This window comes from Salmo salar, chromosome ssa07 (genome assembly GCF_905237065.1).
Source record: "Salmo salar chromosome ssa07, Ssal_v3.1, whole genome shotgun sequence".
NCBI classification, from domain to species: domain Eukaryota; kingdom Metazoa; phylum Chordata; class Actinopteri; order Salmoniformes; family Salmonidae; genus Salmo; species Salmo salar.
In genome coordinates this window covers 65,583,532-65,610,617 of record NC_059448.1, presented here as the reverse complement: position 1 = coordinate 65,610,617, position 27,086 = coordinate 65,583,532, and the positions used below count along the sequence as shown (strand labels likewise).

The window sequence follows — 27,086 nt, the reverse complement described above, 5'->3', positions numbered from 1 at the left end:
AGGGATACTTGGGGATTTCGGCAATGAGGCCCTTTAACAACTTCCCCAGAATCAGATGAACTAGTTGATACCATTTTATGTCTGTGTCCAGTATGAAGGAAGTTAGTAGTTTCGCGAGCCAATGCTAACAAGTGTTAGTACAATGACAAAGTCTATGGGTATCTGCTAGCCCGCGAGTTAGCAATTGCGCTAACGCTAGTTAGCAATTTCCTTCAAACCGCACGCAGACACATAAAAATGGTATCCACGAGTTCATCTGACTCTGGGGGACACCCCAAAGTATCCCTTTTAAGGTCAGAGTTCATCATTGCATAGTAAAACCACAAGTCTCCCTATAAATGGTCTGTAAATGAGCTTTGTGTTAAATCACAGACTGGATTCACATAAAAGCAAGACAGAGGGGAGAAAGAAAAAGGTTAGGTTAGGGAGGTGGAGGGGGAAGGGGGATGGGTGTTAGAAGGCCAGTGGAGAATCCCCCCGTGTGGCCCTGCCCTATAGAGGTGAGTCACCCACAGTCACCTCCCACTGGCCAGATCGGCTTGGCACAACATTGCGTCATCTCTTTTCTTTTCCACATACACAGGCAGGCAGAGAGAGAGATAGAGAGATATAGGGTGGGAGGAGGCCCTATCGGTCCACAAACCTAGTCATTAATCATCCTCATTCCTTCCTGGTCAGACGGATTATATCAAAAGCAGACAGGGTTCAGCCTTCAGTTTCACAAAAAGGTCAGAGACATTTATTTGTTTCATTATGACCTTATTTTCCAGCCCAGAAAAACCAAAAGTCTACTTCCGTTGAGGATATTATAGCTTTAATCCACTGATGGGGGTTAGGATGGGGTTGCTCTGAAATCTGCACCTGGGGCATTACATGAGGATGGATTAGAACAATGCCTGGTGAAAGCACTAAAGCAATTGTATTTCCGGGGATTTTAGTTTTGGCATTAGCAGTGATTTTGTCCTTTTAGCTGGCAGAGGCAGGCATTACTAGCCTGGGTCTCTAGAGAATCTGTCAGCATCACAGTCACCTCTACAGAAGAAGAAACTAAGTGTATCTGTGTCAGTATCTGTCTGTGTGCGTCTTTCACCTGTGTAGCCATAAAGCCCACGTCAGTTCCAGCCACATAAATCCATCTAACACCAGCAGGAGGACCCTCGATGTCACCAAAGCACAGATGCAAGTCATTAAGCCAAGCCATTATCAGGTTCTGTGTATGGAAACACAGCAGGGAAGGTGGGTCTGAGAACACACTCAGCCAGGATGAGGCCATTAGACATTAAGCAGCAGCTAACGAGGATCAGGGGTCCCAGGGCCATATGCACATTAACTTCGGAAAGATGGAGTTGGAAATATATTTTCCACCTGCATACTATCCATATTGTTAAAGGGACATTTCAAAACTGATCAGCTTCATATTCATCATCTCCAGCACCACCCCAACATCAATCTGAAAATGGCACGTTTCTTTGTTTTGTAGTAAAAAAGATGGAAGATGCAAATGCCTCATAATTGGTAAAAAAAAGAAAATCACACGATGATGTAATTAGAAACACTTATCTTCCCCTGTCTGTTTAACTACAAAACATAGAAACACAAAATTTTCACTAGGGATGCACGATATATCGGTGAACATATCGGTATCGGCCGATGTCTAGTTTAACAGCGATGTGCAAAACTGATGTAAAGCTGACGTGCATACCTATATAATGTATGTACATGACGTAATGACGCCACGTAAAATGTTGCGCTACACGTGAAACACAGCATTCCTAACCTAGCCCACTGTCTGCTGTGGGGAGCAGTCAACAAGTCCAGCAGTCATTTGAAAGAGTAAGACAATTTCAGTGAGACATCTCAAAGGCAAAATACATTAAAGCCAAGATAAAGGAATTCATTGCCCTTGACAATCAACCGTTCTCTGTTGTGGGTGATGTTGGCTTTCGCCGACTGGTGGAGCACCGGTACACACTACCAAGTGTGCCAATTTCAGACGTTGCCCTACAGGAGTTACACAGTAAAGGCGTCACTGCTATTAGCTTCACGACATACTATGGAACAACGTTTGGGTCAAAGCTGGACAAGAACGATACAGTAGCACTGTCAAAGCTGGACAAGAAAGTCTGCAAACAAGCAAACACCGGCCACGAACGATGTGTTTACAATACCGCGTTGGTAATAAAGCATAATTTGTTTGACCGCAACTTCTGGGGTAGCTAGCTTTAGCTTGGTACCTAGCTAGCACCAATACAACCAGCCTGAAAACAATGACCAAAAGAAACTGCAGTCATTTTCATTATTCTTAGCAATGATTTAGGAATCCTTTAAGTATTAGCTAAGTTGCCACTTGTTGTTGTTCACCTATTGAAATTGAACTTCAGTTCATGAAAATAAATAGCGAGCCAGCTACTTAACCCTATTGCCCAAAGCTAACGTTATAAGCAGCCAGCTAGCTTCATCTGGCTAGTGAGGCTCGACCTGACCGGGTTGTGTTGTGAAGCTAGCCACAATAAGGATTAGGCACAAGAGTGGAATCTGCGGTTTTCCTTCAAAATAAGGATGTGATACAGCCTGGATTCGAACCAGGGACTGTAGTGACGCCTCTTGCACTGAGATGCAGTGCCTTAGACCGTTGTGTCCATGTGTGTGTGTTAACTATTTAACTGTAGTAGAATGCCTAAAAGGCTCTAAAATTGTAAATATCGGTTATCATTATCGTTTTTTTCCCTAGCAAGACATTTTTGGAAATCGGTATCGGCCGAAAATGTCATATCGGTGCATCACTCATTTTCACATATGTTGATGTTGGGGTGGTGCTGGAGATGGACATGGGGTGGTGCTGGCTTCTGTGCCATTATTGCTGAATTCCAAATAAAACATGGAACAAAAACATTACAAAAACCAGCAAGAAATGTACCATCCAGGCTTGTCATGTTCGTCTCTGCCACCTCTGTACTGTATGCCTCGTCTTCTTCCACCACGGTGGCTAACCACAAAAGACACATTTAGTGCACTGCTGCTTAGAATACAACACAGGTGTTTGTTTGTGCGTTGCAAACCACGACATGTGACCTGAATGTGGACTAGATTAAGCGCATGGGCAAAATAGCTCAGAATGCATTAACTCTTTAATGACATCACTAACACATGCAGAATGGTTAGCTATAGGAGTGCGTCATCGGCCGGGTCACTGGCCTCTCCCGTGTTAAATTCAACGAGAGAGAGAGAGACTTAGTGGTAGCAAACCAGTTCTTCCCTGCTCGCCAAGTCACAAGGTGTACTACTTCAGGTTTGACCAGTGACCACAAGGGCTAAGTTGAACAACATAAGACCACAGCACACAGAGCAGCAAGTCAGACAGGTTCCTTCCTTCAACAAGGAAAGGAAACATGGAGCCAAACGGTGGTGCTCTACATGATTCCAAGATAAATCCTACTTGCCTGGTCCCAGAACTGTTTTGTGCTGTCTTGCCAACTCATGTGGTCATTGGCTAATGGCTATAGGCCCTGCAGTCCAAACAGATCTGGAGCAGGATAAATCCTGTGGTTCTCTGTGGCACGTGGAGCTCAGCGTGGAAGCTCTTTCATCTGTGTAATACACACCAACAGCCAGGCAGGTCAGGCTTCAGCTGGACTGTTACACCTTCAGCTGCCCTCCACATCACCCCTGACCCTGCACTCAGCCAGATGCTCTCTCAGTCAAACAATCAGACGCTTATCCCCTGGACCCGGTTCATTTTCCACATTCAAAGTTTGTGTTGCAATCGCAAAAACCCTGGCTCTCCTCCCACTCATCCTCACGTCTTGCTATCTGTACTTTGTCCTCCTCCTCTTTCCTTCCTCCTCCTCCACATAGAACGTTTGTGTTCCAAACCCCTGGCTATCCTCCTACTCCCTCCTCCTGGTCTGGGCATGGAGATAAACAAGCAGTTGGCCAGGCTCTCCATCCAGAAAACATGCCCTCTCCAGCTCAGAGGGAGCCAGATACAACAGAGGACCTGATCCCTGCCTCACCACTGGCTCAGACTAACAGCTAAACTCACCCCCTCGTACATACTGAATCAACCTCCAATGAAAACAAGCCCTCCAGTGTGTACGTATGTGTGTGTGTATGGAGAGGCGGATCAGCCAAATCCAAAATGCTTTGTATTTCTCTCTCTCCTTTCTCTCTCTCCTTTCTCTGTGGAAAATGATCCAATGTTATTCCCAGTTCTTAGGGACATCTCCAAGCCAATCATCAGTCCTTAGGGATGTCACCAAGCCAAGCATCAGTCCTTAGGGATGTCACCAAGCCAAGCATCAGTGCAGTAATCTGGGCCCAGTTGTTTTCAGTTAGTGTGTGTGTGTGTGTGTGTGTGTGTGTGTGTGTGTGTGTGTGTGTGTGTGTGGAATGTGCATGCTCGTGTGTGTGTGGAATGTGCATGCTCGTGTGTGTGCCAGGATATGAGAACAGAGGGGTGTGTGGTATTACTGGCTAGAGCCAGAGCTGGGCATTGATAAATTCCTTTTCCATTTCCACATATCAAATATTAATACAGATGGGGAAATGGCTGGAAGGCTGGGATCAGAGTGCCTAGTCACCATTTCCAAGGATTTGTGGTGGTCAGAATTACTGGCAGGGCAGGCAGTGCGTGGTGCTGTATGGACCATATAAATATAATTAGTAGAATGGTCAAAGCCTAGAAATATAATTAGTAGAATGGTCAAAGCCTAGAAATATAATTAGTTGAATGGTCAACGCCTAGAAATAGAATTAGTAGAATGGTCAACGCCTAGAAATAGAATTAGTAGAATGGTCAGAGCCTCTCCAGACCACAGATATTTGACTGGAATAGGAATGTCTGTTGTACTAAGTCCATTTCTATGGCTATGTACAGTACGCCCACTCCCAGTCAAGGTTATGGTGGCCGCATAGGGAGAAAGCACTCTCAGAAGGCAATGGGTTAATGGGTTCAACCAAGAAACATTGTTCAATCAATTCAGAGCACTATATCCATTATATGACTGACAGTGAGATGACAGATTGAGGCGAAAACAGGACGGGTGAGGCCATCAAAGCTCACCCACCAGACCGGTCACATAGAGTCTTATCAAACGAAACAATACGGGACAATAGTAGAATAGACAAGAGCAAAGCAGTCACTGTTATACGAGTCACTCGGATGACAAATCCCTTGGTGACTTGTAGTTATGAACACAAAGATATGTAACAGTCAAATGAAAGCAGAGCTGCAGTGAGTGACTTAGTATTCTGGCAGCAGGTTTCCAACGCCACTGGAAAGATCAAAGACACACTGATAAGGAGACCATATCAGGCTCACGGAGCATGTGCGTGTGTGCGTGTCTTTTGAACCAGTATCTGAAAGAGCACTAGCACTCATCCCCATTCTCTAACAATAGCACAACACCTAAGGAAGGTGGCTAGCTAGCTTAGGCTACAGGCAGCTACTCAGCGTACAGTACACGATCTGTAACACCCATACCTGAGCACCACTTGGACCCTAAAGATGACCGAGTGCTGGTGTACATAAACCTGGAGCCACCCAGACCACTGTGAGATGACCCAGTCCTGGTGGACATAAACCTGGAGCCACCCAGACCACTGTGAGATGACCCACTCCTGGTGTACATAAACCTGGAGCCACCCAGATCACTGTGAGCTGACCCAGTCCTGGTGGACATAAACCTGGAGCCACCCAGATCACTGTGAGATGACCCAGTCCTGGTGTACATAAACCTGGAGCCACCCAGACCACTGTGAGATGACCCAGTCCTGGTGTACATAAACCTGGAGCCACCCAGACCACTGTGAGATGACCCACTCCTGGTGTACATAAACCTGGAGCCACCCAGATCACTGTGAGATGACCCAGTCCTGGTGGACATCGACCTAGGGCCACCCAGATCACTGTGAGATGACCCAATACTATTCTGCTTCAGATAAGTCTCAGAGGCTCTGACTAAACATGCACTAGAAGTGCACTAGAAAGGGAATATGACTAGGGTTGCAAAGGGTCGAAAACGTTCTGGTAAATTTCCAGAATTTTTCGCGAAATTTTCCATGGGAAATTAAGCCTGGGAAGTTAGGGAATTTTGCTTAAACGTATCAAAAAAATGTAGCTTATAACAGTGAACCTTTTTTGTGGGATACACATAAGGCAATTCTAGGTCTTGTGGCATATTTTGGTTAAACTATCCCCAATTCAATGGAACCACAGTGCATTCTTCCATCACATGTACAGCTGATTCTCAAGACACTAATGAGATGCTATTGAGCCCACACTACTACAGTGTCTGAGCCAAGGACTACATTCTTTCTGGTAAGTTTTGACTACAATACTGGGTGGGGTGAATATATTTTATATGACATACATAATTTTTTTGTTAACTAGTAAATAGTAGCCTACAGCAAAGTGTGTTTAAATCATTTCTAACTTAACAATTTCTGCTAGTTAGTTTCTTGGCAGTCTGGCGGAGTACACTTCCAAGCAAGGGCTTTGGATGGAGATGCAATATGGCAGTTGTGCCAACATCTCATCAGCCACCTGATGGAAAGGACTTTGTGGATCTCAGGCTCTTTCCCCTGTTGCCTCCATCATCCTCCAAATCCCACCAACATCAGCCTCCTCAGAGCGCAACTGGTCCTTGTTTGGGAACACACACACCAAAGCACGCAACAGGCTGACCAATACAAGGGTTGAAAAATTGGTGGCCATCCGGGCAAATTTGAGGCTTTTGAGCCTGACAACGAGCCATCCTCAACAAGGTTGGAAAGTGACAGTGAAGATGAGGCCTCAGAGTCTGATGTTCAAGAGGTGGACATTGAGGAGGTCCAGGGAGAAGACATGGAAGCCTGAGAGGAAGACAACCAAAGCTTTAGTTTCTAGACTGTCATTTTACAGATGTATGTTGAAAACGTTTTTGGGAGATGCGATGAATCATTGGGGATCATTCAATATTCCCTTTCTTTTGTTGTTCAGTGAAATCATCCCATGTGAAGAGTCAACTCATTTAATTAAAGTTCAATTCATAACTAAATCGTTTTTTTTTATTTCTATTGGAAGGATTTAATCATTTGAATTATGTCTACTTATGATAAGGTAAAAGGTTTATGTTTCTGTCTCCATATGATATGGTAAATATATCCAATACAAAAAACATCTACATTTAAATGGTATTAATAATAATTTGCATATATTCCCTGTTAATTCCCATATATTCCCACGGAAAGTTCCCACCTCTGAATATTCCCCAAAATGTGCAACCCTAAATAGGACATAAAGATAATGCACTAGAAAGAGAATAGGACTGTTGTGAGTGGGCTGATTTATGTGGACTGAATCAACTGAGTTGTATCTTTGCCAGGGGAAGATTCGTACCGTTCCGAGACATGCCGAAGGGTGGGTTAAGTTAAGAGCGATTACTCTGGACTGGCAGTGCAATGCAGTCTGGTCTCAGTCTGAGTCCCAAATGGCACCCTATTACCTACATAGTGAGCCCGTAGGGCCCTGATCAAAATAAGCACACTACACTATGTAGGGAATAGGGTGCCATTTGGGCCTCAGTGTGGGAGAGCCTACTATCCAGGGTGTGAGGAGGAGAGTTCTCACGGATTAGAACAGACCTCACTCTAATCCAATGGAGTTTCTCCCAGCACACTAACAGATAGGTAGGGATGTGGGAACTGGCTGGCTGGTTGTGTGTGTGTGTATATCTCTCTACTGTAGTACTACAGACAGTAACAGGCTGTGTGTATCTCTCTCTACTGTAGTACTACAGACAGTAACAGGCTGTGTGTATATCCACACACACACAGCCCAGAGCTGCCAGACAGACAGACGGCTATCATTAAGAGATAAAGGAAGCCTGGCTGGCTTAAAGGACTGACAGACTGTGCCTTGGAGAAGTAGCCCAAAATACTAGAGAATACAACATTTCACCTACTTCTATTTCTGAGAAGAGGTCGAACCAACCATCTCTGTACTTCTGCTTTCAGTTTAAAATGAGCCAAGATGAACCCCCCAAGATGAGAGCCACAATATATGGACAGTCCGTCAAGCTAACATCCCACTCGTCAACGTCGACACAGTCCGTCAAGCTAACATCCCACTCGTCAACGTCGACACAGTCCGTCAAGCTAACATCCCACTCGTCAACGTCGACACAGTCCGTCAAGCTAACATCCCACTCGTCAACGTCGACACAGTCCGTCAAGCTAACATCCCACTCGTCAACGTCGACACAGTCCGTCAAGCTAACATCCCACTCGTCAACGCCGACACAGTCCGTCAAGCTAACATCCCACTCGTCAACGTCGACACAGTCCGTCAAGCTAACATCCCACTCGTCAACGTCGACACAGTCCGTCAAGCTAACATCCCACTCGTCAAAGTCGACAGTCCGTCAAGCTAACATCCCACTCGTCAACGTCGACACAGTCCGTCAAGCGAACCTCCCACTCGTCAACGTCGACAGTCCGTCAAGCTAACATCCCTCTCGTCAACGTCGACAGTCCGTCAAGCTAACATCCCACTCGTCAACGTCGACACAGTCCGTCAAGCTAACATCCCACTCGTCAACGTCGACAGTCCGTCAAGCTAACATCCCACTCGTCAACGTCTGAAGGAAACCAAACTCCCCATATAGGGCAAATGATCTCTAGAGACATAGTGTATGAGAGGGGAGCGCAGCAGGAGAGGAGGTTAGTGTGTGTGTCTGGCTGCCTCTACACAGGGGAACTTCCCCAAACAGTCGACGCTACTTACAGAGGCCCAGCTGGAACTAATACAGCAGCAAATGCAGAACTGACTGTATCCATTTAGCAGTAGGCCTATATAGAGAGGGCCTTGTGAAGAGCACAGCCACAGTACAGAGAGAGTTAGTTTCTGCCTGCTAGGCCTCTGTGGTAATGCCTTCACATCTGTGCAGGGCTGTGCGGACACACACACACAGCCAGCTAAAGCTGCAGGGTAAAACCCCAGGCCTAGAGCTGGCAGGAGGCCATGGGTTTCCAGGAACAGACTATCCATCCAGTGTGTGTGACAATGCATTCTCTACAAACGTTCACACATTTTGAAAAGGTAAAATCCTGTCAATGAGCCCATATCTTCATCACAGGGAAGGGTTTATCCCGCCGGCACAGCAGAGGGTGCAGGCATTTGAATAGTGTGTGTGTGTTGAGAGACAGAGAGCCCACTAGGAATACCATTCACACCAGTGGCCCAACTAAGATTCATATTTCACAAAAATGCAAAAAGGGACACAAGTCTAAGTCTGATACATAGGGTTGTTTCTAAAAATACACAGAGAAACTCGCAAAAAGTGCAACACACACACACGTGAATCACTACATAAAATCTCCCACAGTTTGTGGACAGAGTGTTTCCTTTTCCACTCTCTGTTCCTGTTGAACCAAAACAAGAGGAACTGAACCTGTATTACTGTCTCTAGCTGACAACTACCTGTCTGTCAAAACCCCTCACCACTGTTAAATATGAATGTCACTCATGGTTGCCTTGACTACTTGATTTAGCCTAGAGTGTGAAGAAACAACCATGTTTGGAAGTTTTGAGTTTTATTAGTCTCACACACACACACACACACATGAAATGGGGCCTCAATGGAAACAGCCATGCCTCGAAGAGTGGAGTGGAGAATACTGCAGACAAATTAAGCAATCCTCAGAGGAAGCAGGCAATGACAGAAAGTCATGTTCCAAATTGCAACCTATTCCCTACTTTAGACCAGAGCTCTATATAGTGCACTACTTTAGACCAGGGCCCTATTCCCTATTTAGTGCACTACTTTAGACCAGAGCACTTTTCCCTATATAGTGCACTACTTGGCTTGGTTAAAAAATAAGTTTGTTTAAAAATAATCAAGATTTTTGGTTTCGATATTTTTTTGTTAACATTAAATGCACTATGCATTATGTGGGTTGAATACATATATCTTGCATTACTCATCTCATATGTATTTACTGTTCTCTAAACTATCTACTGTAGCTCAGTCTGCGCCACTCTGACATTGCTCATCCATATATTTATATATTCCTAATTCCATTCCTTTACTTAGATTTGTGTGTATTACGTAGTTGTTGTGGAATTGTTAGATTACTTGTTAGATATTACTGCACTGTCAGAACTAGAAGCACAAGCATTTCAACACCTGCAAGAACATCTGCTAAATAAAATTGGATTTAATTAAATACGTTTTATTTGATGACTATTATTTAATTCCAAGTCACCACCTCTACAGAGCTCCAGTCTGACTAAACCACCTCTACAGAGCTCCAGTCTGACTAAACCACCTCTACAGAGCTCCAGTCTAACTAAACCAACTCTATAGAGCTCCAGTCTAACTAAACCACCTCTACAGAGCTCCAGTCTGACTAAACCACCTCTACAGAGCTCCAGTCTGACTAAACCACCTCTACAGAGCTCCAGTCTAACTAAACCATCTCTACAGAGCTCCAGTCTAACTAAACCATCTCTATAGAGCTCCAGTCTAACTAAACCATCTCTATAGAGCTCCAGTCTGACTAAACCACCTCTATAGAGCTCCAGTCTAACTAAACCATCTCTATAGAGCTCCAGTCTAACTAAACCACCTTTACAGAGCTCCAGTCTAACTAAACCATCTCTATAGAGCTCCAGTCTAACTAAACCATCTCTATAGAGTTCCAGTCTAACTAAACCATCTCTATAGAGCTCCAGTCTGACTAAACCATCTCTATAGAGCTCCAGTCTGACTAAACCATCTCTATAGAGCTCCAGTCTGACTAAACCATCTCTATAGAGCTCCAGTCTGACTAAACCACCTCTATAGAGCTCCAGTCTAACTAAACCATCTCTATAGAGTTCCAGTCTAACTAAACCATCTCTATAGAGCTCCAGTCTGACTAAACCACCTCTATAGAGCTCCAGTCTAACTAAACCATCTCTATAGAGCCGCTGTCTAACTAAATCACTATTAGTAGTTCAATGTAAATAAAGCAGGGTTTCCTGGGGACCCAAGAGGTGCACGTTTTGTTATTTGCCCTCACACTACACAGCTGGATGATTAGTTGATTATTTGACTCAGCGAGGGCAAAAAAAACCAAATACCAATACCTCAAAGAAACTGCCCTCTATGGATCCTCTCCTGATCGCTCATTCTTCTGTCTCTTACATAGCAGGCGTAAAAGAAACCAGAAAAGTAGCCATGCAATTAATTATGGTCATGATAGTTAATTATCCCATTTTCTGCGCTAAACTATGTAGAATATTAGCCTGTTGGAAACTACAACTCCCTACGCAGGTTGGGAAATGAACATGTTGGTCCTTGATCATTTATCTCTCTGGATAAGAGCGTCTGCTAAATGACTAAAATGACAAAAAAAAAAAAAAATCTCTACACAAACTGCAGCGCAATGTGTGCATTGAGCTCACAGAAGAAAAAAACCCCAAATGGAATTCAAATAATTGAACTGGTGGTAAATGAGTTGTTTAAAAACTAGATTTTGGTTAATCACTCAGCACTAGTCGAGTCAAAAGCAGTGCACGATATAGGAACACGGTGCCATTCCGACATCCTGAAAGTTGCCTGGGAACCTGTACTACCAGGACTGTTGATGGTTATATCACTCAGCCCACATTAACTGTACTGAGGAGAGGCAGGCTGGTTTATCAGCTTATCTGGCTCCACTGATGATGATGAATAAATGTGTGTGTGTGTTGTGTTTTCCCCCTGATGGACAGGAAGACAGGCTCAGGGTTGGTCATGTGACTAGCTGACTGAAAGCCACCACTCTATTTCCCAGCAGCACTTACTGTAGTAATGCAATGCCGCCCCGCGCCCCCGACCAATTCCCCTGTACCATCAAAACAAGTATTAACCCTTCACCCTCCCTCTGGGTAGAAAGATATTGCATTTGTAGGCTCTCGCGTGTTTGTTTGAGTGTGGAGACATGAAATGGGGAGATTGAGACAACGCTGGTTTTCGTGACTGGTTGGGTTATGAGGCTAGACTCCCTCTCCATTGCATCTGCTGCAGACATCATAAGAGACTCGTCAACTTAAAAAAAAAAAAAAATTTTTTCCTCTGTTCCGTTTTCAGGGCAGTTCAAATAGACTAAAATCCGTTCTAGCAGCAGTGACAGTTCTATGTCTGTCTCGGCTATTTCTGGAACTAGGCAACAATGATGGAAACAGCAGGGCTGTGTTCCAAGTGGCCTAAAGTTCAGATCATTGGCTCAAATAACTCCTTATAGACCTAGTTTGTTACTTACCAAAGGAGGGCTGACGACCTTTTCAAATGACCGACTATGACAAAACTATCTTAGTCAGTTCAAACTTGGTCAACTGCCAAGTCATACGAGTTAGCCTACTTCCCCTTCAGTCTTTTTGTCAGTTAATGTGGACTTAAGTCCTAAAAAGTTGTGACATTGGGTCAGTGAAAGTTGGTGCCCAGCGGTCTACAGTTACAAGCCAAGTGAAAAGGTCCACTGTGTAGGGATATGTCCCAAATGGCTCCCTATATAGTGCACTACTATTTATTGACTCTAGCCCTATGCAGGGCTCCCTTGCAAAATAACTTGGTCTCAAAATGGGACTCCTTGTTAAAATAAAAGGTTAAATATGGGCCCAGGTCCAAAGTAGTGCACTACGTAGGGAATAGGGTGCAATTTGGAACACACAGTTTGTGTGTATAGTGCTGTCTTCAGATCTGGATCTCTCTGGTTGGTGCTCTCCTGCAGAGCTCACAAACCTCCAACCTCTCAGATCAGCCAGTCACGGTTGAGGATCTCGAGAGGGTTTGAAACGAGAAGAGAAAACAGAGGAAATGAAAGAAGGAGAATTTGCAAGCAGAACAAGCAGCAGCAGCAGCAGGACATCTGCTTTGAATAAGAGTCACTTTAGAAGAGCTAGTAAACGCAAAGCGGACATAGAACCGACTGTAACTTTCAAAAAGGGATTCTTATAACTCTATAAACAGACACTTCAACAGTGGCTTCCAATTAGGGAAGGAAACTTGGGGTCTCGTCTTTTTCCTTTTCTTTCTGCAGGGGCTCAAGGTTTTTGGTTTCCCGTCAATCAGCACTTCACAGATTGCCGTAACTAAGGTCATGTGGGTCCCAAACCCCAAACTACATGTGGTTGCAATTCAGTCATCCTGCCCCTAGGGGGGTGCCCAATGTGGTGCCTCTTGCCTACCAACCGGTTACGTAACGTATACTTCCTAAACGGCACCACATGGGGAAGGTTGTGCACTATGCAGGGATTAGTGCACCATGTGGAACACAGCCCATGTATTTCAGGAGTAGGACGGATCATCTCCACCTTGGTGTTGTTTTTAAAGCCTTTTCAGAGAAGCTGGCTGGGATTAGAGGCAACTCCCGAGTGGCACAGCGGTCTAAGACACTGCATCTCAGTGCTAGAGGAGTCACTACAGACCATGGTTTGATTCCAAGCTGTATCACAACCAGCCCTGATTGGGAGTCCCATTGGGCGGTGCACAATTGGCCCAGTGTCGTCCGGGTTTGGCCGGGGTAGGCCGTCATTGTAAATAAGAATTTGTTCTTAACTGACTTGCCTAGTTAAATATGGGTTAAATAAAATAAGCTGTGATTGATGAAGGGGGATGTCAGGGAACAGAGTGGCTCACTGTGCAGCTGCTCTGGCCCTGACATATCCCCGTCTCAAGTCACTCAGTGCTGATTGGAGAGATGGGTTCAGGGTAGAGCTGGGCGATATGGACAAAAATCCATACCGGGATAAATTGCCTGAATTGATGCAAAAACGCTAATTTGCACCACAGTTGTTTTTCATTAGCCTTTAAACTATTAGTTTGATTAACAACAATCACCCATATTAGCAAACGTATTTCACTTCGAACTACACATTCCTCTAGTATAGGCTACTTATCGTAATGAACACCATCAGCAAAACGCCTGTGATAAGTGGTCAGTGTTGATCATTTTCTGTGTATCGTCCCAGCTTTAAATCAGTTAATTAGGGTCTAGCAACAGCCTGAGTAGCAACAGCAGAATACAAATCCATACAAAATAAAATAATACAAATATTGAGTAAGCTTGCAGCTGCTAAATCAGAGAGAAAATGTGATGAATTTATTCAGAGCCTCCATAACAGAGGAGTCACGACTGACTTGCCATTTTTCTGACAGACTGCACACACCACACACACACACACACACACACACACACACACACACACACACACACACACACACACACACACACACTACTGTTAGACCTGGGATGTCTCTGGGAGGTGTTCTAAACCCTTTATAGTGCACTACATCTGACCAGGGAACCAGAAGGTTCTAGACAAAGTAGTTCCCAATATAGGGAATAGGGTGCCATTTGGGACTTATCCTCCCTCCCTCCTCCTCCTGGGTAGACCAGACCGCCACAGCCCGATTGAGGCCACGTAACGTCCGCCCAGAACTCTGGAGCTATCCACTAACCCTTAGCATAATTCAACAAAGCTCTTCAGCCCCGGATATCGTCCCAAATGGCACCCTATCTTCCCTATTTAGTGCACTACCTTTGCCCAGGGCCCAGAGAGCTCTAATCAAAAGAAGTGCATTTTATGGGGAATAGAGCTGCATTTGGGTCAGAGAACTGATATCACCAGTGTTTACAGTTTCAAAGTGCCTCCATCCTCAGAAGCTATTTGCATCAATTAGAGACAGAGGGTTTCCATCGCCTGCTCATCTCCATACAACAAAGTCAACAGAGTTGCCATGGTAATGAGCTTTAGCTCAGACTCAGTCCCAAATGGCTCACTATGTCCTATGTAGTGCACTATATAGGAACTAGGGTGCCATTTTGGACGCAGACAGAGACTCACCCAGAAGCTGAAAACCATCAGGATTACTACAGCCTCCCGCTTTATGACTGTCTTGAGTATCTGCCCTCATATCCAGGCACCGCACATGTTTGCAAATCCTAGTCCGCTGCGACTTAACCAAAGAGTGGTTTCCATGTTACCAGTGCAAAGCATCCTTGGCAATCCTCTTTAAAATAAGTAAATAAATAAATACTACTTGCTAGAGTGCAAAGATAGCACTATAGGGCTAGAAATAACTTCCCTGAAAATAAGAGGCGAAGGGGTAAAGAATTCTAAAAAGGCAGCCTCAGCCACAATAAGGCCCATTTTTAACGTTGTGCTTTGAACATGATCTATGGTGTGTGACAGAGACACTGGATACGTCCCGAATGACACTAGTCCCTACATAGTGCACTACTTTTGACCAGGGCCCATAGGGCTCTGATCTAAAGTAGTGTACTAAGTAGGAAATACAGAGCCATTTGGGACACAAGCCAGTGTGTTGCAGGGTCTGAGTGTATCTGGGTCAGGGCATAAACAAGGCGTCCTCAGTGTGAATGCATTCCAAATAGATCCCTATTCCCTTTATAGTGCACTTCTAGAGTCCTGTGGGCATAGTAGTGCACTTCATAGAGAATAGGGTGCCATTCAGAATGTAGCCAACAACAAGGCATCCTCAGTGCATGTTCCTGCCTGCCGCGGGGCACCATCCTGGGGGTCAGGAGGTCTGACGGATGAGCTGTTCCCTGGAGCTGAGGCGAACCAGTGTCACCCAGAGACAGACTCAATTGTTCCCCAAGACCGGCCTGGCTGACTGGAATGAAGGACCGGTGTCTCCACTCCACTCTGCCTCTTCTCTCCTCCATCTGTCAGTCCGTCCCTCATCAGAAAGCAGTAAAAAAAGACTGTCTCCCTCTCCACTCCGCTTCTCCACTCCCCTCTCCGCTTCTCCACTCCCTCTCCGCTTCTCCACTCCCTCTCCGCTTCTCCACTCATCAAGAGGAGAAAGAGGAGATATAACTGACATAAGTGACTGTCCTGGGATAGATGAAGCAGCATATGGACTGACTCAGTATTCAGCAGCCAGAGATTAGTCTTTGCCTATGACTGACAGCCTCTATGAATCAAGCAGGGTTTAATCAACTCCCCACCAACAGGGACACTGAACTCAAGTGATAAAATCTAATAATAATAACTCTCCCTGTGAATTCAGACAGTGATCCTCATTTTGAAGGGAGACCATGTCTCCATGACAGTTCATCATTTCATTTGAAGGACAACTGTATCCTTCATTGAAAAGGTGGCTACTGTGAGCCCTAAAGCTTCCCATGGTCTAAGTCCCTCAAGCATCCTGTTAGCAGTAAAGCCATCACCTGACAGGTGAATCTTAGTAATGAGAACTTTCCAGAATAAAGCTGGGCTCTCCTCTGAATTCGTAACCCAACAATGAGTGGAAGTAATGGTTAATCTGTCATTTGCACGAGAAAATCTGAAAATCACTTCCACTTAAAGCTCATTATTACGGCCCACTTCCATGTTAGAACATTGTTGTTCTGCAAAACTTGACAAGACGCCTGGAGATCCTAATGTGGCCTTGATAGTAACAGCTTAGTTCCAACAATATCTCGCTTTGTGTCCAAATCACATTAGAGTAATTCAAAGATTTAACGATTAAGACGGATATTATTTTGGAATGACTCTTTAATTTTCCTGAGCTGTGTAATGAAGGGCAGACATTTCAATTTGACCTTAAATGGACAATGGAAGCTTTTGAACTTGACAAACTTGAAAGGCGAGCAATGAGAGGACTCACTTGACGTGTAGCCCACAATTTCAATGCATAATGGTCAGTCAGGAGTCTTTCGAGGCTCTATATCCGGCCATTCCAATCCTCAGCTTTAAAATACCAGATCAGAGATCAAAGAGAGCGCTGGATGACAGTTCCCCTTGCGTCAGACCTTCCAGACGTTTTATAAACCGCTGAGCAAGACAAGGGATCACATGCACAACGACCCAAAATGGCACCACCAGTTGCTGTTGAGAGCCCACTGAATTTCTATACATGTGGGTAACTATAACTGTATCCGGTTGGCTGCACGTCACTGGTAACTACAGTAACTGGTCAGCCAATCCAAGCGCGACCACATTTTCTCTATTCTCTTTTCAATTGTTAGATGAGACAATAGTGCCAAAAAACACTTGACTTGAGCAAAGTAATGGGGACCCTCACAAAAACACACCTTCAAAACAACTGGCTTTGAAGACAACATCTTCATCTTCAGATCTCTAATCAGAACAGCTGTATGTAGTGGTTAGGTTACCTTTCATCTGTAGTACTGGGCTGTGGTTAGGTTACCTTTCATCTGTAGTACTGGGCTGTGGGAGATGTGGTTAGGTTACCTTTCATCTGTAGTACTGGGCTGTGGTTAGGTTAGCTTTCATCTGTAGTACTGGGCTGTGGTTAGGTTAGCTTTCATCTGTAGTACTGGGCTGTGGTTAGGTTACCTTTCATCTGTAGTACTGGGCTGTGGTTAGGTTAGCTTTCATCTGTAGTACTGGGCTGTGGTTAGGTTACCTTTCATCTGTAGTACTGGGCTGTGGTTAGGTTACCTTTCATCTGTAGTACTGGGCTGTGGTTAGGTTACCTTTCATCTGTAGTACTGGGCTGTGGTTAGGTTACCTTTCATCTGTAGTACTGGGCTGTGGTTAGGTTAGCTTTCATCTGTAGTACTGGGCTGTGGTTAGGTTAGCTTTCATCTGTAGTACTGGGCTGTGGTTAGGTTACCTTTCATCTGTAGTACTGGGCTGTGGTTAGGTTACCTTTCATCTGTAGTACTGGGCTGTGGTTAGGTTACCTTTCATCTGTAGTACTGGGCTGTGGTTAGGTTAGCTTTCATCTGTAGTACTGGGCTGTGGTTAGGTTACCTTTCATCTGTAGTACTGGGCTGTGGTTAGGTTACCTTTCATCTGTAGTACTGGGCTGTGGTTAGGTTACCTTTCATCTGTAGTACTGGGCTGTGGTTAGGTTACCTTTCATCTGTAGTACTGGGCTGTGGTTAGGTTAGCTTTCATCTGTAGTACTGGGCTGTGCCCCTTCACGGTACAGACTAGTGTTGGTAGTGATTAACCCACACTCCCACAGCTGTTCCCCCGGCAGGTCCTCAGAGCCTACTGGTCATCTCCACAAAGTTTTTCAGAGAGTAGGAGTGCTGACCTTGCATCAGGCCCTCCCTGTCCATTTAATCATTATGGTCTTATAGGAAATACTGATCCTAAATCAGCACTCCTATTCTGAGACGCTTTGTGAATAGGCACCAATGGCCTCAGAGACTACTGGTAATGTCACATTAGTTCTGGAGGGGTAGCGGAGGAGTTGATACAGGGCCTCCCCATTATGCTACCAGCCTACCACTGGACCCCTTCACACTGTACAGCAGCTAAACACACTGAGCTCACAGCCCTTCTAAGATAATACAGGGATTAACTCATCACAGCACAAAGACCTGGTTCAAGTGTATAGAGGCTTTAGAGAGAGAGAGATTTAGCCTGCCAAAGAAAAGAAAACATTCAAAAGACAAGCAACGAGTAGAGACATCCAACTGGAAAGTTGAGAACTATTTTTCTGTCTTTTGTTTCCTTAGCCCTTTTTTGCTTTGACCTACAAATCCTTCAAAGTTTATTTGAGATCTGACAAATGTGGGAAAGCAACCAGGAACTTAATTTTTAAAAGTTTGTTGGGGGGAAACGAGAGAATATAAAACTCACTGGCCAGTTTATTAGGTACAGATATCTAGTACTGGGTCGAACCCCCCTTTGCCTCCAGAACAGCCCAAATTCTTCGGGGAATTCTACAAAGTGTCAGGGTTGTTGGACCATGCTGATGCGATGGCGTCACACAGTTGCTGCAGATTGGACGGCGGTACATTCATGCTGCCAACAGCCCGTTCCATCTCATCCCAAACATGTTCTATTGGGTTGAGGTCTGGGGACTGACCAGGTCTGGGGACTGACCAGGTCTGGGGACTGACCAGGTCTGGGGACTGACCAGGTCTGGGGACTGACCAGGCCACTCAAGTAAACTGAACTCACTGTCATGTTCCAGGCAATGTTACCACTCCTCAATTGTCCAGTGTTGGAGAAAGCATGACCCCTGGAGCCGCTTCTTGTTGTTTTTAGTTGATAGGAGTGGAACTCAGTGTGGTTGCTGCAATAGCCCGAGACAACGATTGACGAGTTGTGCGCTCCGAGATGCCGTTCTGCTTGTTGTTCCGAGAGGTCGGTCTTTAGATGTTGTACACATGAAATTGTGTCATTCATTACTTTTTACGCAACTTTATATTGCATTTTGCTGGCACTCGAGCAATACCTCTGTCCATTCTACAGGTAACTGCCAAAATAAAGGAAACACTTGAGTAAATGAGGGATACAAAGTATATTGAAAGCATGGTGTGCTTACCAAAGGAAGTTTCACACACTTGTAGAATCAATGACAAAGCGCATTGGTTGGTGTTCCCTTTATTTTGGCAGTTACCTACAGCAGCAGGTTACATGGAGAATAGAACAGCTGGGGAAACGGCTTTAGTCGCGCAAAAGGAGATATAACACTGCGGTTTGGAATGACACCATTTCATGTGTACAACATCTAAAGATCTGCATCGCAAAACAGAGCTTTGTCGTTTCTAAAAGGACATATTTGGGTGTTTTCTATAACATCCAATTAATATTTGGTTTTAAGAAATAAAACACCTTTAAAACGCTTCCACATTAACATCCATCAGTGCCAAATGGACTCATTAAGACAGTTTACCAGGTTTCCATGGCAGCCCCTCAAACACAGTGCAAGGGGGAACGAGAGTGTGTGTCAGGCTCAGCAACGACAACAAAAATAAATGAATTAAGCTAATTGTGACTGACAAACATCAGAAACTTAAACAATGTGAAGGAACGCAACACGAGGTTCACCGAGATGTGTTTACTTTCTCCATCGATGACAGACTATCGTTAAACTCATGACACACACACCATTAAAGACCAGTGTAGAGTAGGAATGGTAAATCTGGTGCCATATGGTAGAGGTTGGAGAGTGTTAGTACTTGGCAGTGTGTGGAGGTCAAGTTCACTGACTGAGACCAGCCTTGCCACCCAGACACTGATCACCTCTGGAACATGTGTGTGTCTCGGGAAGAGAGAGAGAGGAGAGAGAGGAGAGAGAGGAGAGAGAGGAGAGAGAGAGAGAGAGAGAGAGAGTTGGTGTATGAGTGTGTAAAACTACAGGAAAGGGGCAGTATTCAGCTGTGGTCCACTCCCAGGCCAACTCTGACCATGGCCATAGTGAGAGAACAGCTGCTGAGGGGCAGTGAGCTGGAGAGTTGACATAGTGCCTCTGTGTCACATGGTGGCTGTGGCCCCAGCTGCCACCCAGGACCCACAGCCTGTGACGGGGCAGCCATCTAAACATCTCCCCTTAGTTAGGAGTAGCTGAAATACTCCCCTAGTTAAAGCCACTAGTTAGGCCCTGGAGTTATAGTTAGTTAAAGCCATGGAACTAGTTAAGACTCTTGGTGGGTGAGGTTATGTGGTTGTGAAAACTCAAGGCCCTTCCCATAACCACTGACAGAGACAGCAGAAAGCCACCATGAGGTCCCACCACCCAGCAGTGTGGGCTACATAATGACTGTGCTGTCAGTGCTTTCTCTCTGACTTATTTCCTGTCCTGTCCTTAAGGGGGCCCAGCCTCCCTATGTAAAAAAATGATTTGAGCAAAGAGCCAGGCCAAGCTTGGGAACACCATGGTCACATCCATGATGTAGGGTGGCAGAAATCTGAATAGAAAGTCACATATGTTTGGTTGGTATCCAGTTCTGGCTGTGTTTGGTATCTGGTGTATCTGAGTAGCTGAGAGGTCCTGAGGGGGAAAGAGGAGGAGGATATTATAGTCTACTGCCTAATGAGTGTTAGGCCTCGCTGCAGATATAACAGAGTAGACTGACATGAGATCTGGTCAGGACTGTTCCTGTACCTCCACCCCCCAGTGACAGACAGACTGACATGAGATCTGGTCAGGACTGTTCCTGTACCTCCACCCCTCAGAGACAGACTGACATGAGATCTGGTCAGGACTGTTCCTGTACCTCCACCCCTCAGAGACAGACTGACATGAGATCTGGTCAGGACTGTTCCTGTACCTCCACCCCTCAGAGACAGACTGACATGAGATCTGGTCAGGACTGTTCCTGTACCTCCACCCCCCAGTGACAGACTGATTCCATATGTGTTATTTCATAGTTATGTCTTCACTATTATTCTACAATGTAGAAAATAGTAAAAATAAAGAGAAACCCTGGAATGAGTAGGTGTGTCCAAACTTTTGACTGGTGCTGTAGGTCAAAGGGGTGTGGACTGTAGTAGTCATTGGAGTTTCCTTTTTCGGGTTTCTAGATGTGTGTGGATTATATTTTATGGGGAAAGAAGAGACGTGTCGTGGAGTTGATGAAGTTGAACATGTGTGACTGAAGCACTGAGCATGACAGAGTGCTGTAACAGGGTACATACACAGTGTATAAAACATTAAAGACACCTTCCTAATATTGAGTCCCCCCCCCCCTCCTTCTGTCCTAAGAACAGCCTCAATTCGTCCGGGCATGGACTCTACAAGGTGTCGAAAGCATGTTGACTCCAATGCTTCCCACAGTTGTGTCAAGCTGGCTGAATGTCCTTTGGGTGGTGGATCAATCTTGATACCCACGGTAAACTGTTGAGAATGAAAAACCCAGCAGCGTTGCAGTTCTTGGCACAAACCAGTGCACCTGGCACCTACTACAATAACCCGTTCAAAGGCACTCAAATCTTTTGTCTTGCCAATTCACACTCTGAATGGCACACATACACAATCCACATCTCAGCTGTCACAAGGCTTAAAAATCCTTCTTTAACCGGTCTCCTTACCTTCATCTACACTGACTGAAGTGAATTAAACAAGTGACATCAATAAGGGATCATATCTTTCAGCTGGATAGTCTATATCATGGAAAGAGCAGGTGTCCTTAATGTTTTGAACACTCAGTGTATGAGTTTGTGAATGTGTGAAAGTGAGAGGTTTTAACTGATGAAAAAAAAACTAGGACCACACCACCATCATAACTTCTCTCAAAACACACACACACACACACACACACACACACACACACACACACACACACACACACACACACACACACACACACACACACACACACAGCTTTCGCAACATCTGTCTTTCATGTACCCATTTACTCTCCACCCAAATCTTGTAAAACAACACATTGAAATCCTTAAAAATGTTCCTGAGTACTTTCAAAAGACAAAAGGCGTGAGTGAAGCTGGTTCAACACAAAACCGGCATTAGGCCCATGTCCACTTACTGTGATCTCAGATCTCAGATACAAGCACTACAGGCATGTAAACAATTATCAGGAGGCCATGGTTTGACTTTTCTTAGTTTCCTTCAAATGGGATCCAGATCCTGAGCTCTAGGATGTGTCCCAAACGGAAGCCTATTCCCTATATAGAGCACTATGGTCCCTGGTCAAAAGCAGTGCACTTTAAAGAAAAATGATGCCATTTGGGACGCATCTTGACTAGTCAAACTGGGAATCTGAACTGATCCCTATAATATTCCTTTATTACTTATTCAGGCTGAAACCACACAAGGACACAGCACAGCTAGGAAATTATACAGCACTTTACTCTCTGTCTCCAGGCACCGCTAGGCTATACAGGGAGACAAGGGGAGTTATCCTCATAAACTAGGCTGCTCATTTCACTGCCTTTACCAAAATGTTAAGTGGAAACAACAAGCCACAGGAACACAGGATCTGGCTTGTCAAGAGTTACTGTTGATGACACTAACTGTAAAACAATGTCTTTCACCGCAACCAATGACCACATGACCGCCGGGAAAAGAAAACCATAGAATTTATGTGCCGGAAACTTGTGGTTTGAGAAAAAAAGGAAATATACCTATACTAGACGTATTAATTTAGACGTGATAGAAGTGGTGGTTTATAAAACACCCAGACTGATAGATAGAAGTGGTGGTTTATAAACACCCAGACTGATAGATAGAAGTGGTGGTTTATAAAACACCCAGACTGATAGATAGAAGTGGTGGTTTATAAATACCCAGACTGATAGATAGAAGTGGTGGTTTATAAAACACCCAGACTGATAGAAGTGGTGGTTTATAAAACACCCAGACTGATAGATAGAAGTGGTGGTTTATAAATACCCAGACTGATAGATAGAAGTGGTGGTTTATAAAACACCCAGACTGATAGATAGAAGTGGTGGTTTATAAACACCCAGACTGATAGATAGAAGTGGTGGTTTATGAAACACCCAGACTGATAGATAGAAGTGGTGGTTTATAAACACCCAGACTGATAGATAGAAGTGGTGGTTTATAAACACCCAGACTGATAGATAGAAGTGGTGGTTTATAAAACACCCAGACTGATAGATAGAAGTGGTGGTTTATAAAACACCCAGACTGATAGATAGAAGTGGTGGTTTATAAAACACCCAGACTGATAGATAGAAGTGGTGGTTTATAAAACACCCAGACTGATAGATAGAAGTGGTGGTTTATAAAACACCCAGACTGATAGATAGAAGTGGTGGTTTATAAAACACCCACACTGATAGATAGAAGTGGTGGTTTATAAAACACCCAGACTGATAGATAGAAGTGGTGGTTTATAAAACACCTTAGCACTAAAGTTTAAACTTTCCTTTATACATATCAGTTGGAGTCACAAGTGGGCCTTTTAAATGCAAGAACAAATCTCATATGCACCAACACGTTACACCACACACACACACACACACTTATTATTATCAGTCTTCAGTGCGTTGGCAGATTTTCTTTCCAGCAATATATAACACGACCGACTGATACACACACATATATACACATACATACGACTGACAGAGAGATATATATAACATGACCGACTGCACTGACTGCTGAAAAACAAATGTGCCAACGCGCTGAAGACTGATCTGCCTCATGCTAACCAGCAGGAAAACAATGACACAGCTAAATACCAATACATTGAAAATGCGTCCTGTTTTCATCGATTGTACGTTGTAGCCACTGAATTCTGGTGGTTGTCACGTAAGAGGAAAAGCATCAATCACAAAATGTGCCAATGGCACAGCGTGTTCTCCACATCTTATGCATTGGTCCTTTCCAATGGATTAAGCAACGATACAAATACATCTGTAAAAGCCTAATAAAATCGGCCGATAACGTCGGTCATACTCTAATTATATGGCTGTACCGCAATCATTATGGTCATAATCCCTGTCATAAAGCCTGGGTGTGAATTCCTACAGATAACACCTTGGAGGAAAGGAATGTGCATGGCTCAACAATCCCCCCCCCCAAGGCGCCCATCTACCCCTCCCCCAAAACACACATCAGATAGTGCAACAATTACAGAGATAGCAGAAAATAGCCCTGGAGAGTGGAGACCTGTCAACCAATTACAATCTAGAGACCTACTTATCTCCATCTTTTCTTCCTGCATCCCCAGATCACCCTATAGAGGCAAAGCACATAGGGTGCCATTTTGGATGTAGCCTATCACCGAGATACAGTGAGGGAAAAAAGTACTTGATCCCCTGCTGATTTTGTACGTTTGCCCACTGACAAAGAAATTATCAGTCTATAATTTTAATGGTAGGTTTATTTGAACAGTGAGAGACAGAATAACAAAAAAATCCAGAAAAACACATGTCAAAAATGTTATAAATTGATTTGCATTTTAATGAGGGAAATAAGTATTTGACCCCCTCTCAATCAGAAAGATTTCTGGCTCCCAGGTGTCTTTTATACAGGTAACGAGCTGAGATTAGGAGCACACTCTTAAAGGGAGTGATCCTAATCTCAGCTCGTTACCTGTATAAAAGACACCTGTCCACAGAAGCAATCAATCAATCAGATTCCAAACTCTCCACCATGGCCAAGACCAAAGAGCTCTCCAAGGATGTCAGGGACAAGATTGTAGACCTACACAAGGCTGGAATGGGCTACAAGACCATCGCCAAGCAGCTTGGTGAGAAGGTGACAACATTTGGTGTGATTATTCGCAAATGGAAGAAACACAAAAGAACTGTCAATCTCCCTCGGCCTGGGGCTCCATGCAAGATCTCACCTCGTGGAGTTACAATGATCATGAGAACGGTGAGGAAACAGCCCAGAACTACACGGGAGGATCTTGTCAATGATCTCAAGGCAGCTGGGACCATAGTCACCACAATTGGTAACACACTACGCCGTGAAGGACTGAAATCCTGCAGCGCCCGCAAGGTCCCCCTGCTCAAGAAAGCACATATACATACCCGTCTGAAGTTTGCCAGTGAACATCTGAATGACTCAGAGGACAACTGGGTGAAAGTGTTGTGGTCAGATGAGCCAAAATGGAGCTCTTTGGCATCAACTCAACTCGCCGTGTTTGGAGGAGGACTGCTGCCTATGACCCCAAGATTACCATCCCCACCGTCAAACATGGAGGTGGAAACATTATGCTTTGGGGGTGTTTTTCTGCTAAGGGGACAGGACAACTTCACCGCATCAAAGGGGACGATGGACGGGTACAAGTACCGTCAAATCTTGGGTGAGAACCTCATTCCCTCAGCCAGGGCATTGAAAATGGGTCGTGGATGGGTATTCCAACATGACAATGACCCAAAACACACGGCCAAGGCAACAAAGGAGTGGCTAAAGAAGAAGCACATTAAGGTCCTGGAGTGGCCTAACCAGTCTCCAGACCTTAATCCCATAGAAAATCTGTGGAGGGAGCTGAAGGTTCAAGTTGCCAAACGTCAGCCTCGAAACCTTAATGACTTGGAGAAGATCTGCAAAGAGGAGTGGGACAAAATCCCTCCTGAGATGTGTGCAAACCTGGTGGCCAACTACAAGAAACGTCTGACCTCTGTGATTGCCAACAAGGGTTTTGCCACCAAGTACTAAGTCATGTTTTGCAGAGGGGTCAAATACTTATTTCCCTCATGAAAATGCAAAGCATTTTATAACATTTTTGACATGCGTTTTTCTGGATTTTTTGTTGTTATTCTGTCTCTCACTGTTCAAATAAACCTACCATTAAAATTATAGACTGATCACAGACTAATTTTTCTACTGTATTATTGACTGTATATTTATTTTACTCCATGTGTAACTCTGTTGTTGTATGTTGTCGAACTGCTTTGCTTTATCTTGGCAGGTCGCAATTGTAAATGAGAACTTGTTCTCAACTTGCCTACCTGGTTAAATAATGGTGAAATATAAATAAATAAATAAATACATTTCTTTGTCAGTGGGCAAACGTACCAAATCAGCAGGGGATCAAATACATTTTTCCCCTCACTGTAATGCTTTAATTCTGACCAAAGCCCTGTGGGCCCTGGTTAACCTGTTGGGGCTCGGGGGCAGTATTGAGACATTTTGAAAAAAATATGTGCCCATTTTTAACTGCCTCCTACACCAACTCAGAGGCTAGGATATGCATATTATTAACACATTCGGATAGAAAACACTCTGAATTTTCTAAAACAGTTTGAATGGTGTCTGTAAGTATAACAAAACTCATATTGCAGGCAAAAACCTGTGAAAAATAGATAAAAAAAGTGAATTTTGTGACTGTACTATTTAGTGTCATTGTTTTATAGATACCATAGTGAGAAAGGATTCATTTCGCAACACCTACGGCTTCCACTAGATGTCAACTATCTTTATAAAGTTGTTTGAAGCGTCTATGATAAACAGAGAGCAAATTAGAATCCAAGGAAGTTGACATGTCATCACTTCATTTTTTGCGCCTGCGCATAAATCTGAGAAACGTGAGTTTGTCATCATTTTTATCTAGACATAGGATAGGTTGTGTGAAAATATTACTGATGTTTAACGTTAAAAATGGACCAAAAGATTAATGCTAAACAACATTTGACATGTTTGAACGAACATAAATAGATTATTTACTAGGTTTTTTTAGCTTTTCGGCGTGATTTTACCAGCCCCCAACCACGTTTTGTGGGAGCATAATGAACGCTAAGTACTTGGTGTTATTTGGACATAAATTATGAACTTTGTCAAAAGAAACCACATTTGTTCCGGACCTGGAATGCCTTCCGGACCTGGGATCCTGCCTTCTGATGGAGATAATCAAAGGTAAGGGGGTATTTACAATGTTATTATCGATTTTAGATGATGCTA

At 44.3% G+C, this 27,086-nt stretch overlaps 1 protein-coding gene across 1 annotated transcript in view; it reads right to left on the bottom strand.

Moving 5' to 3' along the window:
* LOC106591178 (serine/threonine-protein kinase WNK1) overlaps positions 1 to 27,086 on the bottom strand; it is a 161,058-nt gene that overhangs the window by 82,445 nt on the left and 51,527 nt on the right. The gene's annotated exons all lie outside the window — the stretch shown is intronic.